Below are 7,782 nucleotides of genomic sequence, written 5' to 3' on the forward strand. Positions count from 1 at the left end.
TTCAGTTTTAGATCTACGGTTGGTTAAAAAAAAAAACTTGCCAAATTTAAAACAGAAAGTCTTTAAGGAATAGTTTATTTTATCTCTCTAAGGTGGTGTTTCTTAACCCTTTTAATTCATGTTCCCTTGTAATAGTCATAAAAATATCACTTCCTACTGCATCCACCTAAATCTGATATGAACCACCTCCTGCTTTTTCCCTTTGCCCACCAGACAAGAAAATTCTGATTGCTGTTTATATTCTAAAAAGAGTAGATTTTTTTCATTTTTAGACCAAAAAACTACACTATAATGTTGCATGTGCCACTCTACCCAGTTCCAAAGATTATGGTTCAGGCTGTTGACTTTTGGGTTTTGTTATAGCCTATGTGAACACAAGCACCTGCAGACCACTCCAAGAAAAGTTAAGTAAGTTGCTTCTACTTTCCTTGTTTGGCTGAGCTAAATGGTAATATTTCAATTCACATCATCTCACTGCTTTTCCCAGGAGTCTCTTTCTGATCAATGGGCAGCACCCTGACAACAAAGTTTAATATAATATCTCACTGTGGCCATTATTCTGATGTCAAGGAAAATATGACAAAAATGCAACCTACTACTTTTATTCATCTCAATAAATATTCTCTCTGGGTGGCACTAACACAAAACAAAAACTGCAATATCAGCTTCAGTTCTATAGTCCACATGGGTATTCTCAGAGGGGTAGAGTTAGAAGGGGCCTTAGAAATCATCTAGTTGAGTTTCCTCATTTGACTGATGAATAAATAAAATTAGAACACATATTTTTCTGATTGTCAGTCTAACAACGTTTCCAGTATATCAAGGATTTCCATGTGTATTTTTTTTTTTTTTTTTTTTTTGCGGTACGCGGGCCTCTCACTGTCGTGGCCTCTCCCGTTGTGGAGCACAGGCTCCGGACGCGCGGGCTCAGCGGCCATGGCTCATGAGCCCAGCCACTGCGCGGCATGTGGGATCTTCCCAGACCGGGGCACGAACCCGCGTCCCCTGCATCGGCAGGCGGACTCTCAACCACTGCGCCACCAGGGAAGCCCTCCATGTGTATTTTTGATGCTTCATTTTGTTTAATAAGCAGATAAGATTTAAATAGAGACATAAAATTTCAAAACATGTTCACAAATGTGCTTTCACAAACTCTGTGAGGTAGATACTATCATTTTCCTGATTTTAAAGATAAGAAAATGAGGCTTAGATGGTTTGTGAGACTTGTCTAAGATTCAGTTCTCCAGGAAGTGGCAGAGCTGAGACTGAATTTAGGTTTTGATTCCAAAATCCATATTATCTCCAGTGTATTGTATAGTTAGAGAAAAATCAAGCAGATGGTTTCAGGCATCTTTGAACACTGTATATGTTTTCATTTGCAAGCCAGTTACATTTGTAAAAGAAGTAAGCAACTCTTCAACATGACTTTATATGTACTTCCATCTCATATTGTCATAACAAATTGCAAAGTTGCAATAGAATCAGTGCTGTTCAGTGGTTTGATATTCAGTGCTGTTACTTACTAGGTCTGTGATTTTGGGCAAGCTCTTTAACCCTCAGTTTCCTCATTTGACAAAGTGGAACATTAATGTCCAGTGCACAGGGTTTTATAAGGATAAATGAGGTGACAAGTTTAAAACTTAGCACAGTACCTGACATGTAGTAGAGCTCAACAAATGGGACTTATTTCTGGTGTCTTGAGGAGGGAGGGAAAGAGCAGTAATTCTGTAGGTAACAGGCTAGAATTGTGCTTTGAGGTAAACTTTTTCTTGAGGCTATGAATTCTTAGTTACTAACTCTACTGGTTCCTTGAGGTCAGGAACATAGACTGGCTGAATAGATACAAAAACAAGACCCATACATATGCTGTCTACAAGAGACCCACTTCAGACCTAGGGACACATACAGACTGAAAGTGAGGGGACAGAAAAATATATTCCATGCAAATGGAAATCAAAAGAAAGCTGGAGTAGCAATTCTCATATCAGACAAAATAGACTTTAAAATAAAGACTATTACAGGAGACCAAGAAGGACAGTACATAATGATCAAGGGATCAATCCAAGAAGAAGATATAACAATTGTAAATATTTATGCACCCAACATAGGAGCACCTCAATATAAAAGGCAAATGCTAACAGCCATAAAAGGGGAAATCGACAGTAACACAATCATAGTAAGGGACTTTAACTCCTCACTTTCACCAATGGAAAGATCATCCAAATGAAAATAAATAAGGAAACATAAGCTTTAAATGATATGTTAAATAAGATGGACTTAATTGATATTTATAGGACATTCCATCCAAAAACAACAGAATACACTTTCTTCTCAAGTGCTCTTGGAACATTCTCCAGGATAGATCATATCTTGGGTCAGAAATCAAGCCTTGGTAAATTTAAGAAAATTGAAATCATATCAAGTATCTTTTCCAACCACACACTATGAGACTAGATATCAATTACAGGAAAAAATCTGTAAAAAATACAAACATATGGAGGCTAAACAATATGCTACTAAATAACCAAGAGATCATTGAAGAAATCAAAGAGGAAATAAAAAAATACCTAGAAACAAATGACAATGAAAACACAACGACCCAAAACGTATGGGATGCAGCAAAAGCAGTTCTAAGAGGGAGGTGTGTAGCAATACAGTCCTACCTCAAGAAACAAGAAAAATCTCAAACAAGCTAACCTTACACCTAAAGCAATTAGAGAAAGAAGAGCAAAATAAAAACCCCAAAGTTGGCAGAAGGAAAGAAATCATAAAAATCAGATCAGAAATAAATGAAAAAGAAATGAAGGAAACGATAGCGAAGATCAATAAAACCAAAAGCTGGTTCTTTGAGAAGATAAACAAAATGGGTAAACTATTAGCCAGACTCATCAAGGAAAAAAAGGGAGAAGCCTCAAATCAACAGAATTAGAAATGAAAAAGGAGAAGTAACAACTGACACTGCAGAAATACAAAGGAACATGAGAGATTACTGCAAGCAATTATATGCCAATAAAATAGACAACCTGGAAGAAATGGACAAATTCTTAGAAAAGCACAACCTTCTGAGACTGAGCCAGGAAGACACAGAAAATATAAACAGACCAATCACAAGCATTGAAATTGAAACTGTGATTAAAAATCTTCCAACAAATAAAAGCCCAGGACCAGCTGGCTTCTCAGGAGAATGCTATCAAACATTTAGAGAAGAGCTAACACCTATCCTTCTCAAACTCTTCCCAGATATAGCAGAGGGAGGAACACTCCCAAGCTCATTCTACAAGGCCACAATCACCCTGATACCAAAACCAGACAAAGATGTCACAAAAAAAGAAAACTACGGACCAGTATCACTGATGAACATAGATGCAAAAATCCTCAACAAAATACTAGCAAACAGAATCCAACAGCATATGAAAAGGATAATACACCATGAGCAAGTGGGGTTTACCCAGGAACACAAGGATTCTTCAATATACACAAACCAATCAATGTGATACACCATATTAACAAATTGAAGGATAAAACCATATGATCATCTCAATAGATGCAGAAAAAGCTGTTGACAAAATTCAACACCCATTTATGATAAAAACTCTTCAGCAGGTAGGCATAGAGGAACCCTACCTCAACATAATAAAGGACATATATGATAAACCCACACCCAACATTGTTCTCAATGGTGAAAATCTGAAACCATTTCCTCTAAGATCAGGAATAAGACAAAGTTGCCCACTCTCACCACTATTATTCAACATAGTTTTGGAAGTTTTAGCCACAACAATCAGAGAAGAAAAATAAATAAAAGGAATACAAATTGGAAAAGAAGAAGTAAAGCTGTCACTGTTTGCAGATGAAATGATATTGTACATAGAGTATCCTAAAGATGATAGAGGAAAACTACTAGAGCTAATCAATGAATTTGGTAGAGTAGCAGTATACTAAATTAACGCACAGAAATCTGTTGCATTCCTATACACTAATGATGAAAAATCTGAAAGACAAATTAAGGAGACACTGCCATTTACCACTGCAACAAAAAGAATAAAATACCTAGGAATAAACCTACCTAAGGAGACAAAATACCGGTATGCAGAAAACTATAAGACACTGATGTAAGAAATTAAAGATGACACAAACAGATGGAGAGGCATACTATGTTCTTGGATTGGAAGAATCAACATTGTGAAAATGATTATATTACCCAAAGCAATCTACAGATTCAATGCAATACCTATCAGACTACCAATGGCATTTTTCATAGAACTAGAACAAAAAATTTCAAAATTTGTATGGAAACACAGAAGACCCCAAATAGCCAAAGCAATCTTGAGAAAGAAAAACGGAGCTGGAGGAATCAGGCTCCTTGACTTCAGGCTATAGTACAAAGCTATAGTAATCAAGACAATATGGTACTGGCACAAAAACAGAAATATAGCTCAATGGAACAGGATAGAAACTCAGAGAGAAACCCATGCACCTGTGGTCACTTTTTCTTTGATAAAGGAGGCAAGAATATACAATGGAGAAAAGACAGCCTCTTCAATAAGTGGTGCTGGGAAAACTGGACAGCTACATGTAAAAGAATGAAATTAGAACACTCCCTAACACCATACACAAAAATAAATTCAAAATGGATAAAAGACCTAAATGTAAGGCCAGACACTATAAAACTCTTAGAGGAAAACATAGGCAGAACACTGTATGACATAAATCACAGCAAGATCCTTTTTGACCCACCTCCTAGAGTAATGGAAATAAAAACAAAAATAAACAATGGGACCGAATGAAACTTAAAAGCTTTTGCATAGCAAAGGAAACCATAAACAAGACGAAAGGACAACACTCAGAATGGGAGAAAATATTTTCAAGTGAAGCAACTGACAAAGGATTAATCTCCAAAATATATAAGCAGCTCATGCAGCTCAACATCAAAAATCAAGCAACCCGATCCAAAAGTGGGCAGAAGACCTAAATAGACATTTCTCCAAAGAAGATATGCAGATTGCCAACAAACAAATGAAAGGATACTCAACATCACTAATCATTAGAGAAATGCAAATCAAAACTACAATGAGGTATCACCTCACACCACTTAGAATGGGCATCATCAGAAAATCTACAAACAATAAATTGCTGGAGAGGGTGTGGAGAAAAGGGAACCCTTTTGCACTGTGGTGGGAATGTAAATTGGTACAGCCACTATGAAGAACAGTATGGAAGTTCCTTAAAAAACTAAAAATAGAACTACCGTATGACCCAGCAATCCCACTACTGGGCATATACCCTGAGAAAACTATAATTCAAAAAGAGTCATTTACCACAGTGTTCATTGCAGCTCCATTTACAATAGCCAGGACATGGAAGCAACCTAAGTATCCATCGACAGATGAATGGATAAAGAAGATGTGGCACATGTATACAATGGAATATTACTCAGCCATAAAAAGAAATTGAGTTATTTGTAGTGAGTTGGATGGACCTGGAGTCTGTCATACAGAGTGGAGTAAGTCAGAGGGAGAAAATCAAATACCACATGCTAACACATATATATGGAATCTAAAAAAATTAAAATGGTTCTGATGAACCTAGGGGCAGGACAGGAATAACGACACAGACTTAGAAAATGGACTTGAGCACACGGGGAGGGGGAAGGGTAAGCTGGAACGAAGTGAGAGAGTAGCATTGACATATATACACTACTAAATGTAAAATAGATAGTGGGAAGCAGTTGCAAAGCACAGGGAGATCAGCTCGGTGCTTTGTGACCACCTAGAGGGGTGGGATAGGGAGGGTGGGAAGGCGACGCAAGAGGGAGGGGATATGGGGATATGCGTATGTACATAGCTGATTCACTTTGTTATACAGCAGAAGCCAACACAACACTGTAAAGCAATTATACTCCAATAAAGATGTTAAAAAATAAGTAGTAAATAGGGCTTCCCTGGTGGCGTAGTGATTGAGGGTCCGCCTGCCGATGCAGGGGACAAGAGTTCGTGCCCCGGTCCGGGAGGATCCCGCGTGCCGCGGAGCAGCTAGGCCCGTGAGCCATGGCCGCTGAGCCTGCGCGTCCGGAGCCTGTGCCCCGCAATGGGAGAGGCCACAGCAGTGAGAGGCCCGCGTACCGCAAAACAAAACCCCCAAAAAGTAGAAGTGGAAAGAGGATCTAGTCCCTGCCTTTCTTGGGTAGGAGTTGTGTAGGATGATCATAAGGCAAAGAAACCACTGAGCCCCGAAAAAATAAAGCAATGTCCACGATATTCCTATATTTTTGTGACAAGTTCTTTTCTCCTACATATGGATGCATTTTATGTATGTGAGAAAGTGGTTCCTCTCGCTTCTTTGTTAGTTTTTTTAGCTATTTTTCCTTCCTTATTTTGTTTGGATAGTTTAAGACTACAACCATGTCAAGACATGGTAACTTAGCAGAGCTGTCTGGGAAAAACGCAGGTGATTGTGAACTTCTGCAGAGTTGAAGGAGTGAAAGGAAAGTCCTTGGCTGGCTGATGGACTTGGAGGAAGCAGAGTATGCTGTGACATCATTCAGGGTGCATCACTGACTCTTGAGATGTCTCTGCTGCCCTTATAACTTAATGTTCTGGGCAGCCCCGGTTCCAATTTATCAGCAAGGACGATAAATTGCTAATGACTGCTGGTCTCTCCCTGTTCTTAAGTTATCTGCTAACACAAAAGGACAGATTCATTCAATTTGGAAAATGTTAATAAGATGCCAAAAATGAATTCAGGGAGAATAAAGTAAAGCTTTTTTAAATGGCCATATCATACTTTCCAAAACTGAATTCCAACTGTCCCTGTTTGTGCAGGTGAATTAAAAGACTATCAAAACCTTAAAAGTTTTGTTAACCCAATTAAGCAGTGTCTAAATTGAGAAGTGGTAAAGATGAAAGGCATTCATGCTCTATCAAATGAACCTCCATGACAAAAGATAATGAACAGTTGCTCCCCGCGCTGCGAAAATCAGTTCCAATACTTTGATTTGATTGTTTGGCTAATACTGATTTTCTAGGATTTTAGGAAGCTCCTTTAAGTATAGCTCCGTTTTTACTTTACAAGGTTGCATGATAGTATTTGCAATAGCTGGATTCCTGGTGTTGCTTGTCTCTCTCACCACCATACCTCCCACCACCCCAAATTTGTGAGTCCTGTCATTACTTACTGAGACCCTTCTATGAAGAGGTAGGAAAAGCTGGGTGGTGGGACAGAAATCAGTTCGTTTTTGAAACCTGTGAACATTTAGCATTGTTTCAAAAAGGATGCTTGACATAATTCCTCAAACTGAATTTTGGAGGTTATAAACATTTCAGTAATTTGCTTTATGCCCAAGTATTAGTGACTATTCTTATAGAAAAAGTCTCCCAGACATTGGATCCAATAAGAAGGATGTTGAAGATATTGTGTTGTTTTATGGCTTTTGGATGAGGATGTATGTGGTAAATATCTCATAGAATTTTATACAAGGAAAATGTTCTCCTCTCCTGAAGAACTTATTTCTACAAAGATATGTATTCAGTACTTTTTCTTGTATTAGGAATGAGTCATTAGTAAGCCCTCTTACTTATTCTCTTTTTGCCTTTGTTGCTAGTACTATATGTAACGCTTAACAGAGTTGTTTCACAATAGCTTATGTATTTAATTTATTAATTTACCTACTTTTCTATACAGTGTTTTTTTGTATATGTGATTCTTTTAAACTCCTCATCATAGTTTTTGGAAGTACAATAGATCAGACACAAGTAAAATAAATAAATACCTACATAGTGCTCA

The sequence above is a fragment of the Lipotes vexillifer genome, unplaced genomic scaffold (assembly GCF_000442215.2).
Source record: "Lipotes vexillifer unplaced genomic scaffold, Lipotes_vexillifer_v1.1 scaffold150, whole genome shotgun sequence".
Taxonomy (NCBI): domain Eukaryota; kingdom Metazoa; phylum Chordata; class Mammalia; order Artiodactyla; family Lipotidae; genus Lipotes; species Lipotes vexillifer.